This window comes from Colias philodice, chromosome 7 (genome assembly GCF_061535455.1).
Source record: "Colias philodice isolate Cphi_HAF_F1 chromosome 7, ilColPhil1 Martin Lab GWU primary, whole genome shotgun sequence".
Classification (NCBI taxonomy): domain Eukaryota; kingdom Metazoa; phylum Arthropoda; class Insecta; order Lepidoptera; family Pieridae; genus Colias; species Colias philodice.
This window is the reverse complement of record NC_143092.1, coordinates 4,010,460-4,024,962: the sequence shown is the minus strand read 5'-3', so window position 1 is coordinate 4,024,962 and position 14,503 is coordinate 4,010,460. Positions and strand designations below refer to the sequence as shown.

At 30.9% G+C, this 14,503-nt stretch overlaps 1 protein-coding gene and 1 long non-coding RNA gene across 2 annotated transcripts in view; one reads left to right on the top strand and one right to left on the bottom strand.

Moving 5' to 3' along the window:
• The window catches only part of LOC149486989 (G protein-coupled receptor moody-like), a 66,105-nt gene extending 53,223 nt beyond the window's left edge, over positions 1-12,882 (bottom strand). The window contains exon 1 of the mRNA XM_089697030.1: positions 12,436-12,882. The gene's annotated coding sequence lies outside the window, so the exon portion shown is untranslated. The remainder of the gene's footprint in view (positions 1-12,435) is intronic.
• The window catches only part of LOC149486988 (uncharacterized), a 109,568-nt gene that overhangs the window by 55,467 nt on the left and 39,598 nt on the right, over positions 1-14,503 (top strand). The gene's annotated exons all lie outside the window — the stretch shown is intronic.

The following is a 14,503-nucleotide window of genomic DNA, read 5'->3' as shown; positions in this document are numbered from 1 at the left end:
AGCGTGAAGGTCGATTAACTAAGTAGTTAATCAACATTTACGGGCAAGTGCCCGTGAAGAGAATCCATCAGTGAAACAGATGTGACATAATCTAGTACAAAACACAAGGGACATGGGTCATCACTGGTTTTAAATTCATTATTTTATAATCTGTTACAGTACTTCATTGTGTTTAAATGTATCGTCGAAGTATATTTTCACGATTAATAATTTTATGGTTTTTATTCAAACAAGAAAATTTCGCTTCCCCTGATGGAAAGTGAAACACATAAAGTAGTCTACGATGGAACAAGCCTATCTTATAAATGTCTATTAACTTTCGCTTTAAAGAAATCCCATAATACTTTTCAGGAAAAACGGTAGCTGGAAAATTGCATACCTTTTTGGTAAATAAGGAAAGGGGATGGGAAATGTTAGAAATATTTAGATATTTATATATCATTAGCCAATACGATCCTAGGTATATAATGATTAATAGTGGTCTCCAAAGATTAGCTTGCATACGTAAAATGAATTCCGAATGAGATTTGGGCTGATTGCGAAACCAAACATAGTGTTACGTAATCTGAGTAATCAGTATATGTATTTGTTTTGTACATATAGAAGCTTCATTAGGATGTTTTCATAATATTTTCACAGCTATTTTTTGTCATTTTAAGACAAGATTTAAGTAAGAAAACGCAACTATTAATAAACTTTTATTATTTAAAAATCGAGACATTACCTACTCTAAAACACATGTGGATAGATATAACGTACACATTTTTCGCGTAAAATATAGTGTTGCAATACGTATTATGTATCTACCATACAAATATGCTTTCTGCACTTATATAGTTAAACTTCAAAACAACAGATAACAGAGCATACAGACAAATTTACAGTGTTATTGCATACCTAAAAATACATATTATGCTCGTATAGTGTACACAAGTGTCGTGATGCCCAGACTAGCTACGTAAAATTTTAAATATTACGGTACGTGACTCGAGGTACAAAATGGGAAAATATTCTTTAAACACGCCAGCTATGCACCAAATTATATTGCTGTGTCTTTATGTAAATATTTAACATATTGTTCATTATGGTTAATTCTGATAATGATTTCAAATGTATGAATAACAGATATTGGAATATATCTTATACATAAATAGAAAGGTTTCAATGGTCGATATAGCTTTCTATATGTTACGAAATATTTAAATATTATTAAAATTTCTCCAATATTAATAATATGTATATGATCCACCATTTGTGCCATTATTAACTTAAAAGTCGTTAAATAATACAAAGCAAATTATGCGGTAAATGCATGTGGCCAAAAATCAACGTTATTAAATTTCCACGAAATACAAATAGGATTTACGTTATTTGCATTAAATTGAACGCGCACGCGACATCTACGTAAATCATATTCAGAGAAAAGGCACATTGTTCAGCTATTTTATTATCGTAACATTTTAAACGTTCTATAAATAAATAAAAATTCTATGCGTGTTTTTGTCATGGCAGACAATACCCACCGGAGCCATTTTTCAGGATGTAAAGGTGCAATTCAATACAATGCTATTTTACACTGTTTTCCATATTTCACGCTCCTTGAGTTTCATTACGTGACAAAACAAGTCCTACTTCAGAGTCGTTTCAGAGTTTATTCCAGACAGCAAACATCCAAATAAATATCTATAGTACAAAATATAAACATCAATAATGCTAAAAAACAGATAGATTTACCTTCGCATTAGCAATATTAGTATGGAGTATCTATTTTATTCGAATCAGATAGCTGAAATCTCTCCATCTTTTGTGAAACATGCTAACCACAACAAGACGAATGAGACTGTTATTTCATAAACACAACAAGGAATTTAGATAATCACCCAAAACAAAGCCAAGAAATAACTTTTGTTTTGAACTCCTTAATACACGACGCGTTGTTTTAAACATTTCCCTATTATATGGTTTAGAAACTTTTCCCCCATCTGCACGATTCTCAATTTATAATTTTATTCTGTATCATCCTTTGTAAAAGGTTTCATATCATATAATAATTATAAGCATTACTTGAAACCTTTTACAAAGGACGAAGAAGTTCTACTGATCTGTTTTTCAGAAAAACGAACTATTTTCTTTTGCCTATTTACTTACAACGTGTGACATATACATATATAATACTAATAGATATACCTACTAATTGAGGCACATTTCGCTCATTTACCACACAAATACCTATCCACTTTTATCCATTCAAATGAGATTTGAGCTTTGTTCTATTTCAAACGCTATCAAGATTAAACAGTTCAGGCTCACAAGTGCACTAAGATGTGATGTAGGGAAGCGAGCACGAAACCAAACGACACATCACAAACAGTGTGACCAGATCAAACATATTTTGTTTGTTACAACAGTGTGGATGCGTTTGACGTGAACATATTATCTGGCGATGTTTAGGCAAATTATAAAGCGAAATTCTTAGTCAAAGTACGAATAAATTATGTATATTATGAACAAGCGAAATCAATTTCTGGGGGAACCGATTTTTATAGCCTGTAAAGCTTAAAGCCAATGTCAGCGTAGTAGTATCACTCAGTAAATTGCATCGACGGCATTACTGATGACGGCTTAATTGAAAAACGCAGAGCGTAATCAAGATTTTATCCAACTCGAGACATTTGCAAACGCAAGCAATTGTAAACACTTCTTACATGAATTTTAATAAAGTTCTTTATAAATCTGGCCAATAAAGAATGAGCAATTTTTATATTCATCAGTTTTGCATTTTCAGTTTTTTATTAACACGTTGTTTTATTCGAAGTTATTAAAAATATAATGAAAAACTCGTATCTTTTGAATAAAGCACAACCATATTTCATAATTTTCGTTATTGCTGTTTACAAAATGCTTCATATTAAAAAGACAGAGTGTGATTTTATATGAGACAATATCACAGTTCAAATGAAGGAAAGTGATGTTTCAGCTATTTTGTTCACGTACATATAAGTACTTTGGTTGCATGCGTTTAACATGTGTTTGTTCAAGAAGCAATTTATTATTCCAATTCTCTAGCACATATTACAATAAATCTAAAGATTATAATTGACAACATTTCAAAATTTTAAGCTACTTATTTTTTTATTTTAATGAAAACTAGATCAAAAATTAGGATACATGTATTTTTTGCTTTTTCTAAATATGGAAGTTTTCATTCATCTTTTTGAGTTTTAAAATCATCTCATTCTAAAATGTCGTAAGCGCCAAATGACGTCATACATACGGAGGAATACATTTTTTCCTTTGCCACATACCTAGTTTAAATTAAAAAAAAATCTTGACATTTGACATTTTGGCACATTTGTCACTTTAATTCGTCAAGCTTTGTAAATATTGTTATTTGTTATTTGCTGATCCAAATTTTAAACAAAAGAAACTTATTCACAAGTACTGATGATGATGACTTTATGCAGGATTTGTTAAGGGGTGCTGAAAATTTCTGGGAAACAAATATACTATCCCAAAAACGTTGGAAAGTGTTAAATAAATACAACTTTTAGTAAGTAAACAAAGTCTTTTATTTCAAGAAAATTATGAACACTATAGGCACTATTTGTATAATATAAATGAATTGGTCCAACTCCAATCAAACAAACATCACGCTAATGAGATTAAATTAGAAAACCAAAACACAATAACACGATTTAAAAGTTTGTTTACATGAATAATTCACAAAAATGACATTAATATGAAATTTGACACATGCCATACCCTGTAAATGTCAGTGATAGTTTTTTTTTAAACTTTTTTAAATTAGGCTAAGGCGCATTTTTATTCCTCCGTATGTATGACGTCATCATCGCATTTATCGTTTTTATTTAATTTCTCTTAAAATATGCGATTAAAAAATGAAATAATTTTTTTCTGTAATCGCAATAGCAAAATAAAGAAACGGTTTTTTTCTTTCATGGCCTTATAAAAAATGAAATGTTGTCAATTGAATCATCTATCATAAAAGAGGCAGATCTTAATCAGTATCTATAAATATTTTGCACATATTAGAAGGTACACTACGGCACCCACAGTGTCCTTTTATATATAAATCGTTTTAATAGAAACAACGAATTCAAATCGGTTTCATAATAAGTTGCTCTATGGTCCAGATTGGAAAACTTTATCATGTTGGCTTTCGCAATCATAATAATATCATAAGCATACTTTGCCGTCGTTTTATATTAGGTATTTAGTTTAAAAAATTGTGAACATTCATTTAAAGATAAACAAAATTAGCCACCATTTCACATAAGTGTGAATAATGCAAGTCGCATTTTACCAACAATTGCTTACGCAAAATGGATATTACATTTCGAATGTAATTCTAACAAAGGCAACGGAATCTTATATCTAGTCATTATTCTAGTTCTACAACCGTAAACGGATCTCTTTGACAAGCATCCGGTAGCTAGGAAATTCATTTACACTAACATTGGCCAGCCGAGTTGACCGAGCAATACGATCTCGGTGTTTGAACAATATTGGATGGACTATTTGTTGAGATGATTCTTTAATATAATATTATGATGGAGCACTTATCACCTATTGTCTCAGCCTACAGACGTGATGTATTGTTTGTTTTAATAATCTAGGTGCATTAGACGACTAGACTTAGAAATGTGAACTCTTGGTTTAATCTTTACATTTTTTTACTGCATTTGGTGTGCAGGTGCAATATTTAAATTACGATGTCTGTGTCAGTTCAACAATTTTAAATTTACATGTTTTATACAATTGACGCGTTATTTATTATTTGTGTAAAAGGCCCGTGTATACTTGGGTTGAAAAACTTAATTTTTGTAAAGTCGTAAGTATAAAAAAATGTTATCACGTACTCTTGAGCTCTTCAAAGTATCTATATTTTAACACATACCACACGGTTTTATTTATTCATCGTAAAATCCACATCGTGTAATTTACACATAATCCAAATGGTCCGGGAGCCAGCAGCAGATTTTATGACCAAGTTCCTCTCAAGCGGTAATTAGTAAAATGCATCAAAGTATAGTATTATGAAGCCTCGTGAACGTCAGCTGGAGCTCGGTTGGGGGGAAGAGCGGTTGTAGCCTCCCGTATCAGCTGACGGTTTTTCCACCAAGATACAGCCAGCTGACATATATATTTATCCACAGTTACATATAAGCTATCATCAGGTAAATTTTTTGTTTGAGAGGAAATAACGGAAAATAAATTTTTCTTTAAATTTAACTTTTATGTTCGAGACACTAGCTGGCGTATAATACACCATGTTGTAACCAGCTGACTATTTTTTTTCGTTGAGATATTGGGTTAGCTACAATTTGACAAATTTTTAGCTGAGAGGAAATGAATGAATGAATGTATTTTTTTTCCTATGTGCGTGGGAGGCTACAACCGCTCACCCCCCCAACCAAGCGCCAGCTGACGTTCACGAGGCTTTATAATACTATACTCTCATGCGTCTGACGAATTATCTCTTGAGAGGAAATAGTTAACCAAATTTGCACCTGGCTCCCTAACCAAAATAATTAACAACATTTCAAAGAAACCTCGAACGCAATCATTATGTTTGTAAAACGTGATCTGTCAATGTTTGCTTTCCTTTTCATTCCTAGACCGTGTGGTCTTGAAATTAAATAAATCAGTATTTTAGAACGTAGAGAGTGAAAAAATATAAAAAAAATCTATAAATTTTAATGAAAATTACCCGCTGCTTTTCGTTGCTTTAATATTAGTTTTAAGAAAAATGTGGCTTACGAAGAACGAAATAAAAAAATCAAATTTTTATTTTTATCTGCATTAAATTTTAAAAGCATTGCTCCACTTGGCTCCATCTTTCCGAAAATTTATATATATTCCTAAGAGAAAAATGATTGTCAGTTAGTCCGCTCAAATATTTTTTAATATTTTCTTCAATTAAAGTAGTAATTGAAATCTTTTTCAATCCCATTTATTGACCGATGAGATTGTGTGATTCGCGTTCATTATTTGATTTCGCTTCAGACTGTGATCGATTGATATAATATCTCAGCTAATAGACTTTAGATTAGTTTAAGTTTTTTTTTTTAATTTGAGAAAAGGATAGGTATTTATTTCATGGTCGTTGGTCTTATTGTAATTATTGAAAAAAATAATTCCGATTAGGAAGGCTGTCATCAGAAGAAACATCCACAACATCTATGTAGGTATTTCAAATTATTGTAAAGGACGTAATATCTACTTAATACACTTTCTTTCAAGTATCTACATATAATTTTGAAAATTGAAACAAATATATACAGTCTTCAGAATCAGATAATTATGCTGCATCTGGATCGAATCGAGACTCAAAGCATCTTCTTTACCATCGATTTAGATGTATCTTACCTGTCGCTTTCGCATCTCTACACTTTGTTATACAGAAATACTTTCTAAAGCACCAGCAGACGACAATTACAAAGCGGTCATCGACCTCTGTACCACTAAACCACCAGCTGTCAATCTCAGTGGAATCCGCTGAGGCAGAAGCAAAAGTTGGAGTTTTTCATTTCCAATTTGGCCCTGAATCGCTCAGACGTCGTCAACATTCAAATTAATCGTATTACTTGCGAGAATCGAACTTCCCAAGTCTGATGATGAGTAAATATTAGATTTGATCGTACGTATTGAAATCGTGAAAAGACGCTGATTACTGAGTTTTCTCAAAGTTTAAGTTACTAATCTCAGAGAGAAGTTTTGTGTATTTCGCTACGGGTCTAGAGGTTATATTTTTTTGCAAATGAACGGACTAAACTTACGTCCCGGTGTGAATAATAGTTTAGATTCATTCTTAAGTACGTATATAATATTATGTACATAAATATACTTTCTAATGTTATAACCAAGTGAAAGAACTGTAAGAATTAATTTCAAAGACAAATAATTAATCAAAATCAATTTTCGCCTAAGCGTTTATATCTATTTGATTCCAAACTTTAAGAAAATATCTCCGGCTCCCTTCTGTCACTTCATTTATATCGTAAAATAGTAAGTAAAATATAATATTAGAATACAATATAATTCTTTATTACCCAACATTTTGTCGAGTAAATTGATTCCGATTTGCCTTTTGACTATAAAATCTTTGCCGAAATAGCGGAATTTGCCTAAATTGTACTGAACAACTAAAGTCCCAAAGACAATAAGCCCTTCTCGAAACTCCAGACATTATTTAGTTAGAAGACCGAAAGTCAACAAGTTTAGCTAAGTCTGACGTCGATTATAAGCGTTTAAACAAATGATGTTTACAAAATATTAAATTTTTTGTTTATGTGATTGCTTGTACACCTGTCTTATGAGTTCCGGATTTATAATTAGACGGCGTATTCTTTGTTATCCAATATGGGCTATTTTAAGAAGTGACTGTAAATATTTGACTTAAATGAGCCACTGTCGATATAAGAGTATCTTAGTGCCTAGTGGGGATAAAAATATTTATATTTCTATACGAGTAAATTTAATACAGATTCTCTTTCAAACCAACAAAACGTTGTTTTAAATACGTTACATTATATTATGTAATATTAACTGGTATTATCATACGAATTATTCAAATAATTATGTGTTGAAAAAATGCCAGCCGGCCATTACAAAGCTTCATAAATTATCTATTTATTAGTCATCTTATTAATTTTATCCGCCCAATTTTTTTTCAAACAAGTATCAATTCGTAATGAACATCTATATGTACATTGTACATATATTCGTAATGAACATCATATACCATTTAACATTCGCACAGCATTGGCGTGATATTTGTTAATCCAGTCACACGTGGGCTTTGCAGTTTATTACAAAATCACAGTTATATAACAGTAGCAGTTTAAATTACGGTATACTTGCCTGTCATAGTTCATTATAACATGAGCTTCGTAAGGAACATCTTTATAGCATTTCCAGCAAACTGGGTCAATTGTTTGGTCATCTTCTGAGAATTATGTCTCGGACGTTAGTGACTATGCTCATAGCCATACTGTTTATGTGATTGACATAACATTTTAATTAGATATCCTTTGAAATTATCATCAATGCCATGTATTTTAGTAGCATGCTACACCTAGAAGTGTTATGAAAGCAAATATAATATTTTGAGAGATCCAAATGAATAGATCTTTGAAGGTAACTGTAACAGAAATCGTGTGGAGGAGATTCGCTAGGGATTTGATTCACAGAAATTTACAGGGTGAAAATATTATATACCTTCGTATTGTGTTTGGATAAATAATTTATATAGAGCGTAATAAATTCGTGTCCATCCCTATATTTATATACCTTTATCACATATTCATTATTTTATAACCAGATTTTATATATTTTCCTTCCAAAAATTTATATTTAAATTTAATTTGAAATTATTTAGGAACCTCTAGATATTCGAGAAATGATCGGATGCTATCAACTATTATGAGTTGTTAGAAAACAGAAAACGTCGAATTTTGCTAATTATGTAATAACCTAATGTTTTTGCTTACGGTGTACTCCATTGAAATGTTACATTTTTTAGGCCTAACCTTGCATTTTTTAGAGGACGCAATTTTATGTTTTTGATGTGTAGGGGGGGTCAGTGAGTAGCTAAAACCAAGTTTGTGAGGTTGCCACCCTTGTCCCACGGCCGCCATCTTGAAAATAGCGGTTGAAATGGTTTTTACGATATATCTCTTAAACTATTTATCTGATAAAAAAAATTGTTAGCATTATTTGTTGCAAATTAAATTTTCTACAACTTTTGTCCAGTAACTTTTTGTCGTAGAACTATAAATAAAAAAGTTATAAGCGAAAACGTTCAGAAATTAGAGCTTTTTATATTTTTCAATAAAACTTTTTTTTATCATTTTACGAAGAAATGATATCAGACCATTTTTGTAGATTGTTTTTCGAGGAACAACTTTTATATACAACATTTTTTCATTACGTCAATAGCTAAGGTTTTACAGCGCTCTGAAGTGAGTACTATTTTTCAGTACTCCTAACTATACATATAATGGCTATTGGCTCTTTTCCCAGACTCCAGAACAATGGAAGCACACTGCAGAACATTTCAGCCCTGCTTTTCGACGTAAAAAAAACGCGCTTCCAGACTTCAAGTCAGTTCAGTCAATAATTAATTATTAATAATATTGCAAAATTAATTATTAATTATTAAAAATATTAAAAACAATTACTGATGACAAATTATTATTAGTACACACATAATATATGTATACTGTATAGTTAAGAGTACTGAAAAATAGTACTCACTTCGGAGCGCTGTAAAATTTTAGCTATTTACTTAATGAAAAAATGTTGTATATAAAAGTTGTTCCTCAAAAAACAATCTACAATAATGGTCTGATATCATTTCTTCGTAAAATGATAAAAAAAAGTTTTATTGAAAAATATAAATATCTCTAATTTCTGAACATTTTCGCTTATAACTTTTTTATTTATAGTTCTACGACAAAAAGTTACTGGACCAAAGTTGTAGAGAATTTAATTTGCAACAAACAATGTTAACAATTTTTTTTATCAAATAAATAGTTAAAGAGATATATCGTAAAAACCATATCAACCGCTATTTTCAAGATGGCGGCCGTGGGACAAGGGTGGCGACCCCACAAACTTGGTGATAGCTTCACACTGAACCCCCCTACACATCAAAAAAATAAAATTGCGTCCTCTAAAAAATGCAACCCCAAATGTAACTTTTCAATGGAATAGTGTAATTTCTGTTACTTTGTGGACTTACACGAGTATCTTGCCGGATATTTGAAATTTGAAAAGAGATTAGATTCCGGTGATAAGTATACTGTATTATAAGTTATTTATTTATTTTAAATTACAGAATTACAGAATGGATAAATGCAAAATTTAAACTGAAAATTTATTAAACCAAACATGAAGCAGTATAATTTAAAATGATATAGAATATAAACAGGCTGATGATAATATCTAGCAATAATAGACCGTTTTTGGAGGTGTTTGTGTAACCAATTGATGCCTTTTCAGCTATTATTTTACACGGGAGATATAAAACTAATTAGCTGCTAGCCGGGTTTTTCCGCTTTCGGTTCGGCAGGTAATACAATTTTCCCGTTTCTATGGAATGCTCCGTTGCTTTTATATCTTTTATTTCCACCAACTTCAGTTACGGACATTTTAGCGTAATTATTTTGAAAATCGCTTTTTATTTTTTAAGCCGTTATAGTCTGACGTTATTAGGGAATCTGGTGGATTTGTTCATCGGGTTTTAAATTATTTTAATTGTTAAAAAATAAAAACTGTGAATAACGTGAATACGTGAGAATTTAATATTGCTTTCAATTCTTAACATTCTCATAAAAATTATAATTAAGTTTATAGAATAACATAAAACGAAACAAACGTGAAAAAAATGATGAGAGAAATGTAAATAAATATAATATAATAAAATAAATATAGTATAAACATTGAGTGAGCCTATTGGCGTTATTGCCTAAAGTATCAATAAAGTTTATTAATACCAAGTCTGGTACTTATAGGCAGGATAAATGTAAGTATAGATAGATATATTATGTGAGAATGTGTCTCCTTATAATCCATCATTTATATTTAATTTAAATAAAACACATCACAAAAAGGTGACGATAATGTCTGAAAAGCTATTTCAAGAACCATTCAAAGCTTTTCGGCATCTACGAATTTCAATTTTTTATTCTAATTCGGTTTCAAATTTTAATTCTAATATAAATCATACACCAGAGATTTTCATGAATGCAGTAGAAATTTAAAAAATTCAAATTTTATTTTTGTAGGCAACAAAATTAAGTATCACCGTCGCGTCGTAAGCATACTCTTCAACACAAAAATATTCTTGTAACCGAGACGGGAGCGAAGAAACTGTACAAAAGGGTCTAGACTTCAAGATTTGAACTTTTTATTCTATGAAATATTTAATTACTAAGTTTGGATTTTATTTGCAATTAACTTAGTTGTCTAACTATAAAAGATATTCTGCAGTAAACAAAAAATAGATAATAATAATAAACATGGATTAGTTACCTAATATATTATCTTCTACTTAACGATCAAAAATATACAATAAAATATGATAAAACCTACCTACATAGGTATAATGTATAATGAATGAATACATAAAAATCTGGCAGAAATCGCTTACAGCGATAAGACCGCCCTCTGTACACTTTATTACTTGTATGGCACTTAGTTTATAATCCTATATTAAGTGTGCAATAAAGTATTTTTTATTCATTCATTCATAAAAAATCATTTTTTGAAACCTACAGCTAGATACGTGTACGTCACCTGTACGACATAGAGGTACTATGCGTCTTGTTATTTAGATTTCTATGGGTACTATTACCGGGCGTACGTCGCGTCCACGTCGTACATAATAATACCTACATATAAAATTGCACATGTTTAATTCTACGTCTGTATTTATTTGGCACTCAGCGCCTATACGCTATTATTATTATAAGTAAAATTAAATTACACTTAAACATAAAAATTGGCGGGAAAAGAAAAAACTATCGGTTGACAGAAATCAAGGATTATAATGTTATGAACTACGGATAAAGCTGCGTAAATCAAGACCCACTGTTGTGTACTTAGGTAAGTAGGTAGTGCTATTTTAATCCGGTCAAATTTAAGCTTATAATTATTAAATATACATTTTCGTTATTATCTTCAAATATTTAATAAATTTTATACAATACATATATATTACCTACCTACAGCAATTCTATAAAAAGGTAGGTAGGTATGTGTAATCTTTACAAAGAGCCTTTTTACGATCTATTGTATATCACAAAATGAAGTCTTTATACCGTCAGTCATAAAACAGCGGATATATATCATGGACATATGCCATATGGACATAGTTGAAAGGCATTCGTATGCTTACTTCCTACTCATACCCAAAACCGTAACCGTGATAAATTATTTAACATCAACCCGCTTGTATTTAATAAAGTTGCCATAAACCATTGACGTACATAGTAACTCCAATGCCATAAACATTGAAAAGAAAAACAGGCATTTATTACTTTTACCGTGATTGGTGTAAATAATTTAAAACATTTTTTTTTCATGTAAGTAACACAGGACAGAAAATATAAAATAAATTACAGGCTACCCCCAACGCAGATATTTTGCAATGTACGGGTACCTTTCAAAAATTACTTTCCTTTCCTATTGAATAAGCCCTCAACTATGGCAATGGCTAACGATTATCTAATTTCCATGCATTTTCCATGTCTTTTTAATAACAACAAATAGGTATTATACGTACCGATACAACTTTGATTTAAGAAAACAATCGCCTAATATTAGTAGAAATCATAACACGAAGCGAAGCCGGTTGTTGTTCCTGGTGTAAGAATAGTTACAATAAGAAAACAAACCAATATTACTTACAGTTCAGGAAGTGTTCAATGTATTTTCGAATCGTTCTTCTTGACTTCAATATTGATTTGCCTTTCCGACGTTGCACTCGGGAAATGACCGATCAAAACAATATAATTCACAGACGATCGAATTTCGATTGTTTCTAAACATCCATAACCAGGTTATAGTTCACTTCAATTAAAGTTTCATGAGTGAGAACGTGAGCCAAAATCGGAAATACACAAATTAGAGCAATTGAAATGTCGCTTACGGTCCGAATTCTTTTTTTAAATTTAACACTGAAAACACTTATTTCTACGGCGAACTACAATATAATAATAACTGAATAATTCTTAATTTAATAAGTAAGATTTACAATGTCGTGATCGCACGAAGTTCAGCAAAACTTTGTTATCGATGTTATTTACGCGGCGCTAGTACAGCGAGCTGCTTCACAATCACACGTCTTCTATCAACGACGGCAGATCGCCGACTGGCGGGCTGTGTTCACGCACTGAAAACGAAATCACCGCACAGCCTCCGAGTTCTTCAGCGAGAGGTCATCAAACTTTTGAGGGATGAAGGCCTAAAAACAAGCTTTCCCACGCTTTAATTACGCGTTATTATTTTAGTGTTGAATTTTTTTACATATTTATTAGATTAATCACAGAACGTAATATAATTGTTTGTCTATATTCTATAAAAAGTAATAACGAATAATGTACAAATTGATTTTTCATTATGTACCTAGTTATTATAAAAAATAAAAATATACAAACTTAACAATAATAACATAAATAAGTAATTGTTTATAACAGTAAGCTGAAATTTGTTATTGTATTTATAAGTATTCAATGAACCAATATAGCACTGGCATGTATTATCTTCAATAGATATTTATCTTATTAATTTTTAATGAAAGAAAATAAAAGATTAAAATGATGAAATTCAAATTCTTGATCCCTTTTATTAATCTAGTCTTAATCAATTAACAGTTTATATTTAATTACCTCCATCACAAAGACGCCGCGTGGGTGTGACTGCGACTTTGTTGCCTCAGTGACGTTATGAACTATAAGTCTTATATAACTTAGGGCTGATTTTTCAATCCTTGGTTAAAACTTATTCGTCGAATAACGTATTAAACTACCATTTATGAAATGTATTCTAATTGCCGGTATTTGACAGTTTACAGGTGACATTTTAATATTATCGTGTAATACTTTATTGGACGGCTAAGTTTTATCCAAGGATTGAAAAATCGGCCCTTAATAAATAAACTTCAATAATATATAGATAGTGCCTAGACCACAGCCTAGACATTATAACTAGGGGGTGGTTAAGGAGGAATTCAACTTGACTCTACGTGTACCTATTGTTTTACTTTTTGTTTAAATAAGCTTGCACTGTGCTTTTCTATATACATATTTTACTTAATAAAAATGGTAAGTAAAATTATAAACCCCAAAGCTATTCTACGGAAAGGCCTGATAGATAGATACATATAAGCGGGTGGAAAGCGAAGAAATATATTTGACAAATAATTAAGCAGTATAAAATTAACGTGTCCTATTTCACATCTATTTTTGTATTTCATTTCTATCCCATATAATGCAAAAATTCCTTTTATTTCCGATAATAATAAGTTACTTCTATAATTTATAAGCATGAAGAGTCTAAGAGGATTTCGTTAAGAATGAAATTCAAAAGGATCATTTCTTTTATTAGTAACTAGCGGTCCGCCCCGGCTTCGTCCGTGGTACCTACATATTTTTACCTATGTTCTTTGTCAGGGTCTAAAGATTATCTGGGCCAAATTTCATCAAAATCGGTCCAGTAGTTTATGCGTGAAAACCATACATACATACATACATGCACACAAACCTTTCCTCTTTATAATATTAGTATAGATAGTATAGATAATAAATCTGAGATTTCTCACGCATCAGGAATTGTAGGCGATTCTGTCCATTTGTACGTATTAATTCCTAGAATCACGAGTGGTTTGTAAAATTCCAACAAAATATCAACAAAAAATATATTGGGCACAATTTTCAATTGGGGATTGGGGTTCTTTTCAAGAATTTATCATTTATAA